This window comes from Suricata suricatta, chromosome 1, assembly GCF_006229205.1.
Source record: "Suricata suricatta isolate VVHF042 chromosome 1, meerkat_22Aug2017_6uvM2_HiC, whole genome shotgun sequence".
NCBI lineage: Eukaryota > Metazoa > Chordata > Mammalia > Carnivora > Herpestidae > Suricata > Suricata suricatta.
The window spans coordinates 122834179-122856939 of NC_043700.1; the positions used below are offsets into that span (position 1 = coordinate 122834179).

The 22761-nt window shown below is 34.5% G+C and overlaps 1 protein-coding gene across 1 annotated transcript in view; it reads right to left on the reverse strand.

Annotated features, from left to right (window-relative positions):
* CCSER1 (coiled-coil serine rich protein 1) overlaps positions 1–22761 on the reverse strand; it is a 639473-nt gene that overhangs the window by 129242 nt on the left and 487470 nt on the right. The window lies entirely within an intron of this gene.

Genomic DNA, 22761 nt, shown 5'->3' on the forward strand with positions numbered 1-22761 from the left:
CCAGAGCAGCTGCACCAGTTTACATTCCCACCAACAGTGTAGGAGGGTGCTCGTCTCTCCACACCCTCGCCAGCATCCATAGTCTCTTGATTTGTTCATTTTAGCCACTCTGACTGGTGTGAGGTGGTATCTCAGTATGGTTTTTAAGTTCCTACCATGTGCTAGACACAGAAGAGAGTGTTCAAAGCAATAAGCTTCCAGTTGAGAAGCAAGAGGTTAAGTTACCAAGGCTTATTGGGTGGGTGCGGGGTGGGGCAAAATGAAGAAAATAAAGAAACAGAAATATCTGAGGTACTTGGATAATACTTAAAACAAAAATTAAAAGCCTTTGTCATTTTCTAGCTGTTTGACTTTTCAGAAACTCCTTAACATCTTAGTACCTCAGTTTTCTCACACAAAAAATGAGAAAAATAGGGGTGCTTAATTTATATGGTTGCTGTAAACATTAAAATGAGCAGTCAAGACTAATATGTGTTAATACATATAAATCATTTAGAAGGACTGCCTGACTTCTAAGAACTCAATAAAGATTAGTGTTAGGCATTTGATAAATGCTAGAAGTTATGGTGATGAGTTGTGTTTCCTATTAACATTAAAGCACATTCCCAAAGTTTAATCATTGTACAGCTAACTCTTAACAGTCTTACTAGTCAGATCTACTAACTGGAGCAAATCTTTTTCAAACATGGGATTTCTGTTCAAAACAAGATCAACTGGAGCTCTGAAATTTTTCCTAAAATTCTTACTAATTTCCTATGATCTTTGAGATAACTTCCAAGAAATTCATTCCTCTTAATAAGACTGACCTGCAACATTCTTCTTTTCAGCTGCATGTCTCTGGTGCCTTAGAAACCATAGGGAGATCCACCAGCTTTGCAAACATATGAGTGCTGGGAAAATGCTAAGAACTTTGAGCAGAAAACCTATCTCCTTGATTTCAGAAGAATTGAACTTGGATTAAAAACAGAAATTGATTTACTTCACATAAAATACAATATTTTAAATTGTATTAAAAATTACTTAAAACACATTAACTAGAAGTAGCAATTTTGACACAGAATGCGCTGCTCTAGCCTAATCCCCACAATTTACACATGAATATACCAAACTAGATGGCCTCAATTACTTTCTCATGACCATGCAACTACAAAATGGAGGAATCTGTACCAAAAACCCTTCTCCTGATTGTTGTTCAAGCATGAAACCAATTCATTGTCGCATACAATGTAACTGGCCACCACAGTTATAGCTAATCACAGATTGGGAGACAGTTTACTCAGGGAGAGGTTCACTACACCTATACCTACAAAGGTCAGGCTTTGAAACATCTGTTTTATAAAGGAAAATAAGTACTTTGCACAGAATATTCAAACTTACCCTTTCTTTAAAAAAAACTATAAAATATTATGTAAAAATTTGTAAATGAAAATAACAATTTTAAATATGTTAATTCCATAAATTAAATGTGCCTATTTTTCAGTTAACCTGTTATAAAGACTCCATATTAATTTTGAGACGTATATATTTCTAATTAACTTCTTAAGCAGGAATTCATATGTGTGAAATAGTGACAAGTTACAGAATGGAAACTGCTACATTTTTAAGACAACAAATTATGATAAGTATAGAATAAACTGCACTCTCCTTAAAAGTATGTTTTCTTATTATTCACATTTGTAGTTCAGAAATTGCCTGTCCATGTGCTACATATCACAACCCTATTTCTTTGACAGTAATTTCCAAAACAATAGGTCTACATTGCCAAATTATTTGTAACTAAACAGAATAATAATTCTTATGCTGTTTCATTGGGCACCTTATACATTTGGAGAAGAGTTAACAAAAAAATTATTATTATGTTTTGACATTTTGGGCAGACAATCTACCTCTCTCTGGAGAGGAAGCAGCCTGTGTTTTTATCACTTGATCTCAAGTACTCAATTCATCATTCTTATATGATCTCTAGAAAAAAATATGGAGTAGGTTCATTCAATTTTAGTTTTCAAGGTGCTGAAGATTTATTATTATACAATGAATCATTTTTCTCTTGTTAAATCAATGATAGGAGAACTCAAATAGAAAAGGATCATGACAATAAGTAATCTGGCAATGTTTAGATGCTACACATTTTATATAAAGCATTGATCAGCAATTTGTAATTTTTAACTTATATCCAATGCACAAAGCTTTTTTTTTTTAAAATTCTGTAATAGTTGTACATTTTTCAGGCTAAGAATTTTACTCTTACAGACAGGTCCTATCAATGGACTTTTCAGAATAAGAGTGGTTGAGATTAATGAGCTTATTATAATTCATTAGAAAGTGGTATGTGGATGACTGCCTACTTTAATTAGTTTTATTACTGCAGGAAATTGTTTCATATGCCAGGCTCATCACCAAGCACGCCTGGAAAACATCAGAGCAGTAATCAGACTTGATTTGAGGTACCTTTCATTAGGCAGTATGGCTAATGGCACTAATAATGAACAAGGAGAGCATTAAAAAGGCGGACATGACAACATCTAGCAAAAAGGAATTTATCAGATCAACTATTTTTGTGAAGCAGAATGAAAAGTATATACTTCAAAATACTGTTGTGGCATACAGGGTGCAAGATTCATAATTATGGCAAAACATTTAAGTATCTCAGGTTCATCTAATAAATCTCAATGCAAATTTTCTATGATTCACATATTATCATGAAAATGTTAGTAATCAGATCTTGTCGCAAAGTAATCCTTCAGATGTTATTTCTTAACCGTGACCACCCCAAGGAATAATACACCTATCACCTTGAGCAAATAAAAATAAAAAATCAAGTCACAGTCTGAAAGAAGCAAATTCACAGCAGCCATGAGATCATGACCTAGGCTGAAATCAAGAGTCAGACACTTAACTGACTGAGCCACCGAGGCACTCCCCAAAATATTATCTTTATTAATGTTCTAAAAAATGTTTTTCCTACTTTCAAAACTAACCTTACAAACATTTCACATTTAAGAATTTGGCCTTATATAAGTATTAAAAGTTATACCTTATAAGCCAACTAGAACATATAGAAAATACTATTTACCCCTGTGTGGTCTCACACCTAAGACACTTATACCACTCATAATTTACTAAACTTTATTTTACTATATCTTGTTAAAAAGTCTTTAGGAAGCACAATTCTCATTTCACTGATAAAGAAATGAACATTATTACGTGTTAACATATATTGAGAGAATGTCAAAGTTTCTGACTATCCAATCTAACCTTTAATTTTAAGATTACTTTATTTATAACTATTCCTCCAAATATGTGAGTGATATACTCAAGATACTCTAATTTCTCATCTGCTATTACAGAAATGATGTTATCAATGATTTTAGGCAGGGAACTGCAATTTCTAATCCCTCCTTTAATATATTTTATTTTTACTAGAAATATTCTAATTACAAAGCATTATAGTTTAATAAACTATCAATAAGCAGCAAATTCAGAAAATACCAGAAACTGTTCTTCCATTCAATATAGATGTTGTCTATGTCAGATAAAGTCTCTTTAAAAACACTGTGAATAAGGTATAACTGTATCCACCTGTTCCTGAGTAGTCTTATGAAAACAACAAACCTAACCATCATCCCTGACAATAACAGATGCAATATGTACATCAGATCTATATCCCAGCAAGTAACTTTAGTGTCCTAAAAATAGTTGCAGAAGTTTACCAGTAGTTTTGAAAATTACATTGTAAATATTCTGATTTCCTTTTCTATAACACTGATTCAGCATACAAGTCTGCCATCTGTTGCTTTTATTAAAGGCAAAAAGCACATAAAATTAAATAATGTATATCCTGAAAATTACGATCACTGGTATAGGAAATGTTTGCCCATTGTGTATTCACTTAAAAGATTACTCCTTTTGGACTACATTTCACTTTGTCTGCAACAGAGATAACTGATTAGTGAGTATGGTGGATATAAAAACTTGGGAGGAAAAAGAACATTTTTCTTTTTGGGTCATAAAAGGAAAGGATCTTCACAAGAAAAGACACTTAATAGATAAAATCATTTTTTAACACAATAAAAAAGGCCTACTTTTCTTTAAGAGGAAATCAATTTTAACAGACAAGTCTCAGTAATACTGCCAGGATGTTCTTGAGATTAGAGAATGATTTGAGACCTCATTTTATCTGCTACACCACAACTCAAATGTTTGAAAACTACAATAACTTATGCCCAAGCATAGAAACATTTTCAAGTAAAAAGCAGTCTGGTGGTTGATTAACTGATCTGCCATTAAAAAAAGTATAATTCCTTCTCAAGTTTTCAAAGAGAGTGAAATATTTTCATTTTGTTCCAGTGGTGAGTATGTTTCTTCTGACATTTTCTATGAGATTCTTTCTCTATTAGCTGATATAAAAGTCAACAATGAATAATAAACCTATATTTGGTAAGTCAATCATCATCCATTAAAAACCGGTCTTAATTTTGGTAATAAATAGTAATTAACATGCAGTTGACTATATATACTTCTTACAGTATTTATGTGTGCATACATATATATCTCTCACATCTTCCTTACCCATTTGTCCATCAATGGACACTTAAATTGCTTTCATATCTTGGTTATTGTATACGATGCTGCAATAAACATAGGGGTGCATAATCTTTCCAAATTAGTGTTTTGTTTTCTTTGGGTAAACAATAGAAGACAAAGGAGGACATTACATAATGATAAAGGAATCAATCCAACAAGATTGATGTAATAGTCACAGAGCTATGAAAGTGGAAATAAATCAAAAGGAAAAAAACGGGAAAAAGCAGATATGTGAAGGCTAAACAACATGATACAGAACAATTAACAAAGTAATCAATGAAGAAATTAAAAAGAAAGACATGGAGACAAATGATAATGAAAACACAACTGTACAAAATCTCTGGGACACAAAGAAAGCAGATCTAAGAGGAAATATATAGTGATACAGATTTAAGAAACAAGAACAGGGGCTCATGGGTGGCTCAGTCAGTTAAGTGTCTGACTTTGGCTCAGGTCATGATCTCATGGTTTGTGGGTTCAAACCCCGCATCAGGGTCTGTACTGACAGCTAGCTCAGAACCTGGAGCCTGTCTTCAGATTCTGTGTCTCCCTCTATCTCTGACCATTCCCTGCCCATGCTGTCTCTCTCTCTCAAAAGATAAATAAAACATTAAAAAAAAAAGAACAAAGCTCAAATAGAGAATCTAACTTCAACCCTAAAAGAAATAGATAAAGAAGAACAAAAAAAGCCTAAGGTGAGCAGAAGGAAGGAAATAATGAAGGACAAAGCTGAAATAAATGATGTAGACTAAATATCAAAGGAGAAATTCAATGAAACCAAGAGCTGGTTCTTTGAAAAGGTAAACAAAATTGACAAACCTTAGCCAGACTCATCAGGAAAAAAAACCAAACAGAAAGTACCCCAAAAAATCATAAATGAGAGAAAGGTAACAACTGATGCCACAGAAATATCAAAGATTGTAAGAGAATGTGCCGGGAGCCACACTGGCCTTGCTGGATGGCACAGACACAGTGAGAAAATGGCAGACGTGCATGGCTCCTGCCATGAGAAGTGGAAACTGGCATCTCCTTCTGCTACGACTGCTCATGTTGGAAATGAGCCTGCTGGTATTGACCAGGCCTCACAATATTCCAAATCAGACCAATATTCCCCACACAGATACCTCATGAGAAAAATTATATTCCTACCCCTACAAAGATTTTAGATCAAAGCACTGTAGATGTTCATCAAAAGGCTCTTCTTATGGGCCTTGTAGATCCAAAGCATAGTTAGAAGGGGGATTAGGAACACAAGGTTAACAATTAAGTTTGGCCCAGGGAAAAAGAGCCTAATTTAGACAAGGAACAGGTAAGAGCAGAACATGAGTTACTACATGTACCTTTACTAATTGACGATGAATGGTAGTCCCCTCCCCAAGGCCTACATTCTACAAATACCTTCCCTTATACAAACATCTGTAATGAGGATTAAAAAAAAAAAAAAAAGAGTTGTTAAAAATAAACCCAAATACAAAGGCTGACACATGTAGGGTCCCCATGGTGCTAACGAATTCAGCATCAAAGAAGTCTGCACAGAGAAGGACAGAAACCATATGTTTGCACTCATAGGTCTAACAGGAAAACAGGAGAAACCTAATGGAGGACCAGGGGGAGGGGAAGAGGGAAACAGAGTTGGGGAGAGAGAGGGACACAAAACTTGAGAGACTATTGAATGCTGAAAATGAACTGAGAGTTGAAGGGGAAGGGGGAGGGGGAAAAGAGGTGGTGGTGATGGAGGAGGGCACTTGTGGGGAAGAGCACTGGGTGTTGTAGGGAAACCAATTTGACAATAAAATATTAAAAAAAAAAGAAAAAAAAAGGCAGAGGCTAGTTGGAATGCAGTGGTGTTTTCAATTAATTGATCACAGCCAGTTACAGATTTCTTGGTCCCACTGCTTCACTTGACTCAGCCTAAACAAAAAAATTAATTAAATAATTAATTATTTTTTAGAAAAAAAAAAAAAAAAAAAGAAGTTTGCACAAGCAACTTATTAAGCAGCTCAAAATACATTCATTCTCTTGTGGTTAAGGAGCCAGACATAACCTAGGTCCTAAACCTTAGTGTTATTGACTTAAACAAATGTGTATATTATCCTGTTTTTCACTAAGAACATCCTGTTTTCTCTTAGTTGTAAGATTTATTTAACCTCACTGTGAGTGGGGTAGTTCTGCAAGAATGCTTCTGTAAAACCTATTTCTGTAAACTCTCCACCGATCAGAGCATCTTATCACAGAGAATTACCCACTGTAAAAATTCCATCTTCTGATGTCATGTTATCCTTTGACCTATAAATAAAGACAGCAAAACCGACAGGACAGAGATGGTGCCTGGTGATCAGAAAGAATCTTGTGGCTCGCTCATTGCCCTCTTGGCAACACTGTCACTCCTTTGGGGACCCCTGGACTGGCTAGAGTGGGACTCTGGAAAGGATGCTACCAAAAATTATATGCCATAAATTGGACAACTTAGAACCAGAAGAAAAAGATAACTTGGTAAAAACACACAATCCTCCAAAACTGAATTAGGAAGAAATAGAAAATTTAAACAGACTGATGACTAGTAATGGAATTGAACAGGTAATCAAAAAATTATAAAAAGTACAGAGCCAGATGGATTCACAGGTGAATTCTGTCAAATATTTAAACAAGACTTAATACTTATTCTCTATTTATTTGTTTCTTATTTTAATGCATTTTCTGAAAATAATCATTTTATTTGGTAAAAGGGTTTTAACACTATATCTCTCTCTAGTTGGGAGCAAAAGAAAGAAGAAGAACAAATAATAGATTTTAATTTTTATGAAATCAGCTATAAATTTGTATGATGGCATAAGGTGGTAAATCAAAAACATTTTTCATTTAAGAAACCTTGTCTGCTTAAAAACTTGATTATTCAATGTTACTTAAAGGAAAATAGATATTTATTAAATCATTAATAAAAAATAATTATTATTTATTATTACAAGTTAAAAACTTTATTCTTTAAACATTGGATGACAAATTTAATAAATAAAGCTAATAGCCTAAGATTAACATATTTTATAAATAAACACATATCATTAGGAATTAGAAATATTTCATATTTTTATTATAACAAAGAAATTTTATCTTAAAGGTAAGAATGTCATGGACTGAATAGTTTTATTCCCTTCATGCTTCATAGGGTTGAAGCCCTAACCACAAATGTGATGATATTTGGAGGTGGAGCCTCCAAAATTAGGAGCCCTAATTAGGGTTGGTTAAGGTTGTGAGGATGGGCCTTCAACTCAATATGACATTAGTGTCCTTCAAAGAAGAAGCAGAGAAACCAACACACACACACACACACACACACACACACACACACACACACACACACTGCTTACATGTGCACACATGTGTGTACTCTCTCTTTCTCCCTCCCTGTCTCACCTTCCCTTTCTTACACCCTCTCTCCCTGCCATGTGAGAACACAAGCAGGTACAAGCAACACACTCTGCTAGCAAGGAAAAGACCCTCACAAGGAAACAAATTTGTTGGCACCTTGCTCTTGGACTTCCTAGCCTTCACAATTAAGAAATAAGTATCTGTGGTTTAGCCCACTTAGTATGTGGTATTTAGTATAGCAGCCCCAGCTAAGATAAAAACCAACAGGAGTGATAGGATAATTTATGTAAATATTACCAGCGTATAAGTACTTTAAAATTATAGTTATATAAAACATTGAATAACCAACAAAGCACTAAAAATTTCATAGCTATATTTATATTGTAAAAGTAGTCCCACAAAAAATTAATTTTTGTATTTGCAGGATAATCATAAGGTTCTTAATGGATTTTCAAAAAAGCAAATTCTTGCCACGAGCATTTTTTTTTTTTTGCTTTTGAAACAAATGAAAAACATCAAAACGGCTATTTCTCTACTGTAAGTGGCAGATTTCATTTGCATTATTATTCAGACGACTTGTTCAATTCAGACTTTTAGTTAACAATTGAGCAAGAAATTTAATTTGACTATGTCAACAACTTGATTTCTTTGTCACTGCATGTGATGGTTATTTGAGTGTGTACAAATGTGAAAAACAGAGCATGTGAAGAGAGAACAAGTGAGATGCCCGAGTATGAGAGGAAAAGAGAGGGCATCAGTGAAAGAGATTTAGAGGAGGGGAACAGTAGAGGAAGAAAGAATGAGACACAGATAAAGAGGACAGTGACTGGTCTGGTGGGTTTAGTGCTGAGCTCACTAAAGGATAACACCTAAGTAATAATTAATATAAGGAATATAACGTGCTTTGAGGTATTCCCCTAATATTTGAGGATAATATTAAAATAGTAAAGATTTTGTTTGATAACTCATTCTTTGATATGTATCTTATTGTTGAAATATTGATTTAAATAATTCATGATCAGTCTAAAAATGATAACTTATTTCTGAGACAGAGAGGGAGTGTATGTGTACAAGCAAGGGAGTTGGGTGGGAAGGGGCAGAGGGAGAGAGAGAATCTTATGCAGACTGCAGGCTCAGCATGAAGCCCAATAGGGGGCTGGATCCCATGACCCTGGGATCATGACCTGAGCTGAATTCAAGAGTTGGACACTTAACTGACAACCACCCAAGTATCCTAAAGGTAATTCTTATATACCCTAATTTTTCTTTTTTGTAATTACAGTTTTTAACTTTCCACCCTTGTATTTGGTAGCAAACATTTATTGAGTATTGTATTAATTATCTGTAGCTGTGTAACAAATTAAGTAGAACAAATATCTGTCACCTCAGGAATCTAGGTGTCACTCAGCTGGGTGTTGTGGCTTAGGTCTCTTGAGGTTGTAATCAAGATGGAAGCCAGGACTGTAGTCTTCTCCAGTATTTGACTGACTGAAGATAAAAGAGCCTTTGACAAGCTCACCCACATGGCTGCCCTCCTAGATCTGTGCCCTTCCCCTGGGCAAATGACCCAAGGGAGAGAGAAAAAGAGTGTCTGAGAAAGGTAACCTGCATAGGAATGATCTAATATATCATAGAGCTTTGTAAAAAGTATATATATTTTTTGCAGCACTCTAGTTAATGATACCCACAAAGACATTTACGAAATATCAGCCTTTTGAGTTTACTAAGTTAGAATGATCATTTGGTTTGATAGAGCATCAGCAAACTGGAATTCAAGAGATCCCTAGGGAGAAAAGAGGTCATTGGGAATTTTCAAAGCAGAAGAACGAATTATTTTAAAAAATGCATTAGTTAGATCATCAAAGAAATGGCAAATTCAAAGTTTACATACAATCATATTAGAATGCCTTCCACTTAGAGAAGAATGAGAAAAGAAAAGAAAAGAAAGAACAAACAAAATGATTTGTTTTACATTTGCATTTTGCTTCTTCTGGAATTGTGAATGGTTCCACTATGGCTAAATTATTTTCAGGTTAGTTTACTGTACTGTACCTTAAATATATAAGGAGTATATTAAATATTATAGAAACACAGAAAAGCAAAAAATGAATCTGGTGCATAACACATTCTTCTAAATATTCTCCTGTGAAATCAGTCTAGAAAGCTCTATAGAGCAAATATGGTAACATTAAGATAATGACTATGGTACTTGTTTTTAAAAATGTGAATGATGCCCAGAGCATCTATTAGATAGCTAGACACCATTCTCTAGTCGGATAAACAGCACTCGCTCAGGAGTACAATCACATTCGACAGGTAATTCTTCTTAAGTTGAACTGAGTGCTAAGGTAGTAACGAATTGCTTTGGCTCTCCTAAATTACACAGGATAGATCACATCTCATATGAGCTCTAATGCACAAAACTTAAGGGTACTTAAACCTCATAAATGTTTTATATCTTTACACTGTCCCTACTTCTGTAACAGTGAAGAGAACTTAGTATGAGTTACTGTCAGGATTTGTTAACAGAAGAGATCCAGCAAAAAGATAAATAAATAAAAATAAACTCCATTTAAGTGTGTGTGTGTATATAAAATTGAGTTTTAATACTAGGTAGCATTTATCACATAATGACAAGATCACTTTGATTATGATTTGCTTCATATTCTTTGTAGGCACTTTACTGCATATAGGTAATCAAATAAAAGATAAATTTTTGTTTGAGCATTCACATATTTTACTGCTCTTTCCTTATTATACCTAGTGTTACTTAATGCCCAAATTCCTAAAAACCTGACTTTTAAATTAAAAATTTTGCATAAAGAGCATTTTATATGAACTAGAAAACTATGTAAATAAACTTTTAGCAAATCATTTTCCTAAATCCATCTGCACTAGACTCATCACCTATGTTCAAATATTGGTAGGCAGTTTAACTAAGATTGAAGAGTTTCATCTAGATTTTTGGAATACTAAAGGTCCCCAAATTTTCAACAATTTTTGCTCTAAAAGTTTCTAGCTAGATTCATTTATTAATATATGCATTCCCTTTTCTTCTTCCACTGCCTTCAGTGATCCTTCCAGCCTAGCTCCTTGGCTTCACCCACCATGTCTCCTAGGAACCCATACAGCTAACTGTCCTGCTGAATTACTTATATGTCCTCAAACAGACCATACTTACCTCCATACTTTACCTTCTTTCTGCTCAGAATGGTCTTTCTCTATTCTATCACAGTCTGATTTATTCTTAAAAGGTAAGCTCAAATATTACCCTCTCTGGGAAATCTGGAATCCCTTGATCTAAATAAGATGCCCCAATTTTGTATTTACTTAAAAATATATTGTAACTCATAAAATCTAGCCTATAATTAGAGTTTGATTTTGTTTTTTTCCTGCCTTACTCCTACTAAACTGTAATTTCCTAGAGAAAAGAAAACATGGTTTAATTGAATTTGCAGCTCAGACTGTGGTGGAATGACTGGCAAAGAGTAAATATTAAAAACAAAACAAACAAAAGCATTGTACAAGTAGGAAAAATGGAAAGGGGATGACACTCCTTCAATCTCTGTATCCCAGATCCTAACAGAGAACAGAACAATCCTAAACAGGTTTTCAGATATATTTCATAATTGCCGAAGTGCTGAAATGATCCTTGGGAAAAATGTCTGTGTGTCAGGTGTTCATAGGTCAAGTAGGTTTAAATGAAAGTAATATTAGAATACCCCTCAGGGTAATAGGTAATAAATTTATCTCTCTCTCTGCTTAAAATCTGCGTATGTATGCATTGCTAATAAGTGTGTTACATTTTATGCAGTAATTAGAATCCTTTAAGAAGACCAAAGGCCATTTAGGAAGCCATTTTTGTTAAAAACAGGTTTCCCAAAGGGCTTGTATAGGTTGTTAAATACTAAGCCAATTTACATTTGATATAGCAACACCTCTGAGAACACAGGAGAGAGTTAATTAAGTGAGTTAGCGACCTGTTTGCTAAGAATTATGTTCCAGATAGGAAGGAAACTTGGACAGAGGCATTTTACAGAGACTACTGAAGCCACACCGAGTTGCCATAATTTTTTCTCTACTATTCATTTTGGAAAAGAAAGGTGCATTGGCCAAGAAAGGAGAATGAGAACAGTGACAAACTTTATAGAATAAATAAAAATTAATTTGGATTTATAAAATGATTGGTTGGCTTATTAGGTAGTGAGGAATATATGTTGGTTAACAGTACAATATCTTCATTAAAGTATTTGGAAATGACACCAGTCAGCAGAATATAGAATATCAAGTGATATATTCTAACATGCAAGTTTAAGTGGCTTCTTAAGAAATCATAGGTTAGGGGGCACCTGGATGGCTCAGTCGGTTAAGCATCCAACTTTGGCTCAAGGTAATGATCTCACAGTTCGTGGGTTCAAGCCCCGTGCTCTGCACTTAGAGCTAGCTCAGAGCCTGGAGCCTGTCTTCAGATTCTGTGTTCTCCCTCTCTCTCTGACCCTCCCCTGATCCTGCTGTCTCTGTCTCTCAAAAATAAATTAAAAACACTTAAAAATTAAAAAAAGAAAGAAATCACAGGTTAGTGATTTTAACTAATTCTCTAGCTGAGAAAAAGTTTCCCAAATGGCTTAAATTAAATTACATTTTATCATTCTTCTAAATGGCTTAATAATAGTTTGTTGTACTAATATTAGAATTAATATTTAAAATTTTACACTTTTATTTTAATAAACATTTTACTTGTTAAAGAAAAAATATTATGGTGTGCTACTCTGCTTTGTCTTCTGTTCAAATAAAGTTTGCCATTATGCTCCATGCAGCCTATATTTAGGTACAACCATCATTAAGTGACAATTGATGTCTCTGTAGGCATAAGGCACCTAAGACAAATTAATTAGTATTTTCAATATGTTCCCAAAATACAGCTTTATTAGTGATGATGATGTTTCCACTCCAAGACCAAGTATTGGTTCCTCACCATAGCAGATGAACAGCTTTCTGGATTATAATTTTACTTAGATTCTATTAATCAAAGATCATCCTGTTAAAAATATATAAAAAACATACACCTTGTTTAGAGGCATAATCTCTTGAAATACTTCTGATTGGCTATTAAATAAACATGTATTAAGTTCAAGTCTGCCTTCATTGATTATTACAATCTATCTGGAGTGTCAGATTTGACACAAATCCTAGAAGTATGGGATGTGCTCTGAAAAAGAAGAATCAGGTGGCAGAAGGTGCATATTACAGGAATACCTGATCTGCTGACTAGGAGAAATTAGTGCAATACTGGAAAGTCTGTTCTCTCCATATATCCTAAACATCCTGAAAGGATAATACTGAGGTCAGTAGAAAGTAATAGGAAAGTGAGAAAACATTTGAGGAATGGTGAGAAAGTGAGGGGAGATACTTACAGTAGATAGAGGGAGAGTTATATTGGTCCCATGAACAGGGGAGACTTAATTTTTGTTTCTGCACCACTTGGGGAGGTGGGAAAGACTCAGTAAGGAAGAGCTACCTTGTTCACTCTTAACCTAAAAGGCTACATTTTAGGAAATTAAATTTTTATTCTCTTCCAAGTTTTCCTGTGCCTCAAGCAGAATGTAAGGTGGGTAAAGCTATGTGGCCTTATAAATGATGACGTGGGACAGCAAAACTTATATAAGGCTATATGAACAGATTATCAATTACTAAATGGGATTTTCCAATGGCCACATAATTTGTATATACTTGGGACATTTGCAGAACTCTGAGGATGGAACATTCCATGAATAACTGAAGTTATGTCTCCTACAACCATTAAAGGATGAGTACTTGGAGTTAAAATTACTTTAAAATAATTGCAACGTTGTTCTTGGGTATATCTGTTTGCTTCATTGTCTCCTATGATTCACGGAGAGCTGCACAAAAAAGCAAGAGGAGCAAAAACATGAGGAGTTCACATCTGTTTAGGACAGTATTCCACTGCTTTACCTCTGACTGCCCATCCAACCTACATAACTGCAGGTACCCAATAATTGTACTTAACCCCAAGGAAAGTAATAATGTAACCGAGGGAACTCAATGTTGCCAGGGGAAAAAAAGGAACTACAAGAGAAACAACTATAAAGTGTAGCTTTTTGTCAAAATAAAACTGCTAGAGAAGTAGATGACAATTTGAACAGCAATAAAATTTAAGTAAGCAAAGGATATGCAAGGCTATTATAGAAAAAAATGTAAAAGCTTTAGTACATAATGTTAAAAATATGAATACAGAACACTGCATGTTCCTGATGAAGAGAAATAGTAACAATTTCAATTCTCTGCAAATAAATATATAAATCCAATTCAAAGAAATAACATTTGGAAATTAATAGGTGTAGCCTGATAAGTATTTTTTTAACAAGTACATAAATGAATGGAGAAAATACAGCTCTCAGCAACCAATGGGAAAGTAAAATTTTATGCCTAGAAATTGAATCAATCCATGAATAAATATAATTATGACTTGGTTCTTCCAGTCTTCTGGCCTCCTAGTTATCAGATAAGTATGTATGATTTCCAGCTAATTGCTCAACTACCCAAATGTTATTGTCTTCAAGAAAGAAGATTCACAAAAAATAATGACAAGAATGCACTGCTTTCATCTGTTGCATCTGAAGAAGGGTATTTTTATGATTTGATATCTATGAACATTATTCCACTTTGGAACTGATTTGGAAAGAAATCTAATGTAGATCTTCCTTAAAAGCAGTGCCTTGACTTTAGGCATAATTAAATAAAAGAATTAAAACAGTGGGCTCACTGATTTTCCGTCCACTTCTTTGTAAGAATATCAGATTAGAGAGGAAAGTGAATTTTAGACTCTTGTAAACAATCAAAGTGAGAAGAGATGGCTCCTACCATGACAAGGTACAAAAGCAGCAGTCATTTCACAAGAAAGCTGACCAACATGACCAAGAATAATCAAGAAATGAACAAATATCTTATGATTTCACTCATTTGTGGAATCTGAGACAAACAATAGAGAAAACCAACAAATAGACTCATGAATTCAGAGAACAAATTAGCAGTTGCCAGACAAATGGGGAGGGGTGGTGAAATAGATGAAGGGGATTAAGAAGTACAAACTTCCAGTTATAAAATAAATAAGTCAAAAGGGATAAAAGGTATACAGCCTAAGGAATACAGTCAATAATATTTTATGACGACAGGTAGTAACTGCGCTTAGTGTGGTGTAACAAATAATGTATGAGTAATATATATAATTGTTGAATCACTATGTTGTATAACTGAAACTAATACCATTTTGTATATCAGCCTCACTTTAATTTAAAAGGGGGGGATTAATTAACATGGAAAATACAGGGAATTGTGCTGGGGACTTTCCATATGTCATTTCCACTCACTTACATTATAGAATCTTATAAATTACATATTATTATTTGTCATTTCATGTGTTCATATCCATCCAGCTAATTTTCTTTTTCCTTCGGGTGTTAGTTTAAACACCTTTTTTTTTTTTTTTGAGACTTTCTGATTTGGAAATGAGATGAAGCATCCACTGCCATTTATTCTCTGAGCTCTCTGTTATTCCCTCTTGTCACACCAGGAGTATTTGCTTGCTGTTTGTATTTGCCAAAACCCTGAATGTTTTTCCTGGTCTTCCTTATTTTTATAGCTTCAGACACAGAACTCATTTATAAGTGAGTCAATACATAAACAAACCTACCTGCAGCCCAGAAAAAGAAATAGAGCAAGGATTCAACCTAGATCTTTTTCTAAAACCTGTATTTTTAATCACTAGAATATCTTATTTCTTAATGGGATAAAACATTTCCATTTGTTTATCCTAAATATTTTTCATAAAGTGAAAGTCTACTAGTTTTTTTTTTTTTTACTAGTTGGCTATTATCAATAACTTGTTCACAACAAATTAGACAGAACATATGTTCAATGTCCTAAATGAATTAAAAATAGTATTATATTATCAAGTGTACTTTTGTCAATCTTCAAATATTAATAGATAATCATATTTTAATTTTATAACTATGATAGGAAACGCTGTAAAGGACCCAAAATGACAAGAATCAATTTATTGAAGAGTGCATTTTTTTCTGATAAGAAAACAGCAATGAGCTTATATCTGCCCCTACTAAATGTTAATGGTAAGATCTTATTAACAGTAGCATTAATTCACCTGTTAAAAAAGAATAAAATTATGTACAGTCAGCACTCATATTGTAGGTGAACATAATATCTTAACTGGAGTGTACTCTAAAAATAATTTATTGGTTGAAATTATAGTCACTTTTCAACCCAGAGTGGCATATATTACTTCATTGACTCATTTGTTCATTATACATACATCCTGCATTCATATTCTAAGTAGCTGGTAATGATTACTTAAAAGACTATTTTAACTTGGTACATTTTCTTCATAGCAAAACTAAAAAATCTAAAGTTTCTTGCTGGAATATTATATGTCATCTATAATCTTTTATAATATTAAAATGATAAATTTAAAGGAAAATTCACATGCCATTTAAATAGTTTTATAGCTATTTAACTATATGAGTGTAACTTTAAGTCAAATTTCTCATATTTTGTAAATTTTGTGAAATTAATAAGTTTGCTCTTGATCTATTCATCATTGCTTTTTTTTTACACTAATACACATTTATAGTTATGTGTAGGGAAACTGTTGAAAAGAGTTAAACCCAATTTCTATATACAAATACAAGTTTTCTACTTCTGAATAGATATGTACATACCTAAACACACATTTAATTCATTTGTATATGTGTAATACATATGCACATATTTATATAAAATAATAAAAATATTATTATTTAATATGCTTAAAATTCTAATAACTTATGGTTGTATTTTCCTAAAATGTTTCAGAAATCTATATATTCAAGTTTTCTGCTGGTCTTAAATTTAAAGGTAGTATCTGGACATTTTAGGAAAAAGCAATTACAATTTATGACCATGAGATCAAGTTTACAAGGAAACTCTAATTTTTCTATAAAATCAACTTACATTAAAAGTATTTTATGTTAACATCATAGAGATTTACAAATTGTGGCAGATGTTTTCCTACGTCCTTGAGAAATCTATAGTCTACCCCATTGCCCTCTCTCCCAGGAAGCTATACACACAAAATCAAACATCAGAGAACCTGTCGGTCTGACCCGTCTGGCAGGTCGGTCAACGCAGGGCCTGAGGGAGGGGGTGAAATGGGGTAGGGCAGGGGGCACAGAGAATGGAGGCAAGACAAAGTCTCTGATCAAGCCTCATTTACTGAGAGACCACGCACCTCTTATAAAGGGTAGAAGGCGGGCAGCTGATGTGAGTCAGTTGCTAAGAAACAGGGGTGAGGACTAGGTGGAAAACAGAAACTGCAGCGTCAGCACACCGCCTGAGAGGCTAACAAGAAAGGCCAGGGAAAGAAACAAGAAGGCCCCAGCTGGGAATGATAATGCCGCTCTTGCTGTGCTGGGAGTGATGACGCTCAGCTCAGCTGTGCGGGTGCTGATCTTGCAGGTCGAGGCACGTATCTTTTCTTCTGACAGCTCTTCTGGTGGCTCCCCACATTGGTCCTATAGTTATTTCTAAGAAATTTTGTATTTACGTCTTGTTTTGCCATATCAAGTGATTCTGTGATGCTGCCGACAGCTGAGTGTTGGTGGGTGGAAGCAGCCTGGACCCAAAGCTGACTTTGGCAGAAACAGGCAGAGAGTAACTTACCAAATCAATAAATTTTTTCTGAACAGTTTGAGCATCAACCATCTCAAATGTTTGTAGAAGAGTACATAATAGATATTCAATAGCAAAGCATAGAATCACCAGTGAACAGAAGACATGGCATGGTACGAATTAATGTGACAATAAAAGCTCATCTTAAGAAGTTGTTACTGGCTAGAAACAAAGGAAAATTGAGAGAAGTTAAGAAATGGCAGAGGAGAAAAGACAGGTAAAGGAAAGCAGAACAGCAGAGGAGTAAGGAACGTGGTACACTAATCTGGTGGCTGCTCAGTTATCTAACCATGACAACCACAGTGAATACTAAAACATGATGATTTTCCTGTTCACCATGAGCTCTCTAATGGAGTGGTCTTGTACCAATCTGCCAGAGCTGACTATGATCATCTCAACTCCAAGTTCAGTGACTTGAAAGTGGCATGGTGGAACAGTAACACAATCGTAACTGGCAGATGCTACAATTCAGTTTGTGTTCTTGTTTTAAAGTTGATTAATACATATTTACCAGGACACTACTGACTCCAGCTATTCTGCTTCTGAGACTATTTATTTTCCTCTTTAAACCCCCATTTTATTAAAACTGGACGAAGTTTTCTAGGTATCCTTTCTACTCAGTGAGATTTATTATAAATCTATTATTGATTAGACACTGTAGACAATGTATTATGCACAACTGATTCTGAGATAAGACATCATACTTACCATTAGATCAATTACAGTCTAATGGAGAAATACATAAATTATTCTAATGCACTGTCACAGGTACTATAATCAAGCTTATTTTGAGAGGATGCTTTGAAAGAATAAGCATGAAAGAAAGATACAGGCCACTACTTGGGAGGAAGTGTTGTTGCCTGAAAATATTACAAAGAGATTTTCATAGTTAGTCTTGGACTTTAATGATGGCTAAGCTTTGATCATACAGATGGCTTGAAAAGATAAAAGTTGTTCCAATAGAGACAAAAAAGGATTTAAGAAGAAAGAGATTGGAGGGATGATGTAGAATGGTAGTAGGAGATCCTGATAAAATGGCAAAATTCAGATACCATAGTCCCAAAAATCATTAAGTTCACACTCCTTAACCATCACCATAAGACACATGAATTACTCCCAATTCACTAGCTTAGTCATGCTATTACAGTATTTGTTATTTTCTTTATTTTTAAATGCTTAACTATTTTGAGGGGCAGAGAGAGAAAGGGAGAGAGAATCCCAAGCAGGTTCCATGATTTCAGTGCAGAGCCTGCAGAGAGGCTTGAACTCATGAACCCGAGATTATGACCTTAGCCCAAATCAAGAGTTGAATGCTTAACTGAACGAGGTACCCTGGCACCCCAATTTTGTTATTTTTTTATTCAACATACTACTTTTAATCTTTTGGAAAACAAGATCTATATCTTCCTCAGTTTAGCATCCTTCATAGGACGTGGCACCATAATCTTTGGTTAAAAGGGTTGAGTATACATCAGTTGACTTGAACATAATAATATAAAATCATTGAATGCATGTTGGGAAACACACCTAAAAATCACATTTAGTTTGTCATTGATGGAGTTCAGGACACACTAATCCAAAGTATGGCAACATGGCATATGAAATATTTCAAGTCCCAACATTTTCTACTAATTAATTTATTATTTATTTGTTTAGTTTTTTTTGTTTTGTTTTATTTTGCTTTTTAGGGAGAGAGAGAAATAGATCATAAGCAGGGGAGGGGCAGAGACAAAGGAAGATACAGAATCCAAAGCAGGCTCCAGGCTCGGAGCTGTCTGCAAAGAGAGGAACCTCAAGATCATGACCTGAGCTGAAGTCAGAAGCTTAATTGACTGAGCCACCCAGGAGCCTCTCAAGTTACAAAAAGTTTTAGAAATAGCATATGCAGGAAGGACTGTCTGACCTTTTTCAAAGCAGGTCATAAAACCCTGTGCTGGAGGTGCCCTTCCTATCCCTAGAGGGGAAGAGCATCCTTGTTTCTGAAGAAAAGGGAAGGGGAGGGGACTGTGAACAAGCAGGTCCTGCTTCCCCATTTACTACACTGAGCTCACACTTCTTGCCCTCTCATGTCTTTCCACAGCTTTCCACTCTTCATTCGACCTATAGCATCATAGTATAATTAATATTGTTTATTTTAGAAATCATCAAATCAAATAGGAGGTGCAGAGTCGATTACATAACTATCTAAATTGCATTTATGAAATTCTATTTGGATTTTTCTGAGAAATTATCACTGATCACTTATTAATGTATTCAAATATTTGTATATTAGATGATAACCACTTTATTTTTTCCCTAATATAAAAGTTTTAAGTTTTTGATTCTGTAATTAATGTTTTTAAATTACCAAGCAATTTTCCATTAGCATATCAAAGATAAAAGTACTACATATTTTTAATTTTACATCTTTATTATTTTGATTATAAAAACATATATATTGGTTCTTTTTCTCTTGTTGAGAGAAAAAGGGGCTTGGTTTCAATATAAGAAACAGAGCTATTATACAGCCTCAGTAGTCCTTTCTTCCTACTTGGAGCTTTGCCTACACTTTTCTTTTTTACTGAAGTATACTCAACATACAGTGTTATATTAATGTCAGCTGTACAACATAGAGATTCAACAATCATATATATTACTCCATACTCACCACAATAATCAATATCTGTATCATATACAATATTATTTCAGTCTTATTGGCTGCATTGCCTATGCTATACTTTTCATCTCTGTGACTTACTTGTTTTATAATGGGAAGTTTGTATCTTTTATCTATTTCACATATCCCCCACCTTTTCTCTGGCAACCATGAGTTTATTCTCTGTATTTAATATGTTTATTTGTTCTTTTGTTTTTTAGGTTCCACATATACATGAAATCATATTTGTCTTTGTCTGATATACTTCACTGAACATAATACCCTCTAGCTCCATGTTGTGGAAAGGGCAAATTCACATTCTTTTTTATGGTTAATACTCAGTTCTCTGTGGTATGTTTATTTTACATATACATTTATTATAGGTTACATATATATTACAGTGTGTGTGTGCAGGTGTGTATCACATTTTCTTTATCCGTTCTCTTATCATTAGATACTTGTGTTGCTCACAGGATGTTTTGGTTAGATAATTCATTATCATAGAAAGACCTATATATGTATATATGTAGTTCTGTCCTTTACTAGTTCAAAATTTGATATGAGAACTAGGAACATAATTTTCACCTTTTCAATTATAAAATGTAAGAATGTGTGTGTGTGTGTGTGTGTGTGTGTGTGTGTGTATCATAAGAACCTCTAGTTTAAAATAGAGGCTATTTTGCGTATGACAAAGGTGTAAGTGATAATTGGATAAAAATATTACATAATATCATAAAGCAAATCTCGGGATTGCTCAGAAATCTAGACAGTTAAAAATACCATATTAGCTAACTTCATTTAAGTTAAAAGAAAAACAAACAAACAAAAACCCTGTTGATTATTTTGATATTCTTCAAGAATCATCCCTGCAAAGCCTTCATAAGTTGCTTGTATTTCTATGCAGAGAAGTTGAATGGAAACAAATGTCATGTTAATGACCTCACTACAAAGTTATATAAACCATGGAGATGGTATTTGGCATCTAAAAAGAAGGTAAGCAATTTCATATTAAATGTTATCTTATTTACTTTAAATGTTTTATTTTTATTTATTTTTGATAGAGAGAGAGACAGAGCATGAGAGGGGGAGGGGCAGAGAGAGAAGGAGACACAGAATCTGAAACAGGCTCCGGGCTCTGAGCTAGCTGTCAGCACAGAGCCTGACGCGGGGCTCGAACCCACGAACGTGAGATCTGACCTGAGCCGAAATCGGAGGCTCAACCGACTGAGCCACCCAGGTGCCCCTCTTATTTACTTTAAAAGCTTGATTTTAGGTAAAATTAAAATATATTCTGAACATGGGAAATATATTTTAAAAATGTAAGTTCCATGCTGCATATAATTTAGCCCACAAAGGAATACTGTTGGATTTTTCTTCCTCGTTTACCTTCATTAGGATAATTAATAGCCCTTTTATTCACAAATTACTTTAGGAGGCTCAAATTTTTATTTATTTTATTTCAAACAAATCACAGTTAATGGTGTTTGCATTGCTAATACTTCTCTTTCCATGTCTGTTGACATGTCAGTTGTGTTTTCTTTCATATTCAAGTAGGCAGTTTGGCCATTTATAGGAGAATCCAGTGGTGAACAGAATGCATTCATTTTCCTTGTTTTAAAGATATCTGTAGAAGTGCCGACAGCATGAAAGACAAGGTTTCTCCAGCTTTTCAGTGTCTGCCAGAATAAGGTGCTAATGATCAAGCTAATAGGTGTGGGTCATTTGAATCTAACAAGTATTTATGACTATTGTGTAAAATACACTGTGAAACGAGATGGCAAATTACAGAAAGAACACAACAATGCGACATATGGGTTGGGATGTATAAGGAAAAATAAACATGTGCCAATAGCTATACTAACAGTAGAATGCGGTCTACAAAAATCTCAGAGATATGTTTGAAATAGACTGCTATTTGTCCACCAATATCCAATTCCCCTTCTACCCAGCAAGACAAACCTGTTATTATTTGAGATAGCAGTGTTTGTGTCAGGTAGAAGCTGTATAGGAGCAGTGGAAGGAATGCCCTGAGGCAGTGTTCCAAGTCCTTGAGGATGGAATGACAGGCGAGAGCTGAAACCGAGGACTGTGATGTACACATTACACATTAACAGCCTGGGGGCACAACATCCAGACCTTTTGGCTTCCGGGATCTTAGGGCTAACAAGCCAAGAACCACAGACGCAGAGCAAGTGTTATACCCAAGATTTCTTTATCGCCCCCAGAAACCAGAGACCGCCAGGGAGGCCGAAGCACGCATGCAAAAGCAAAGGGCTTTATTACGAATTTAGGCCCAGCCAGCCTAAACTCGGGCTCACAGACTTACTGGATCCACGTGGAGTGAGCCCCGAACAAAGGTGGGGTAGGACTTTTATGAGTTTGGGAAGGGGGAGTTACAGGAAATTGTGACAGAGGTACAGTGACCCAATCATAAT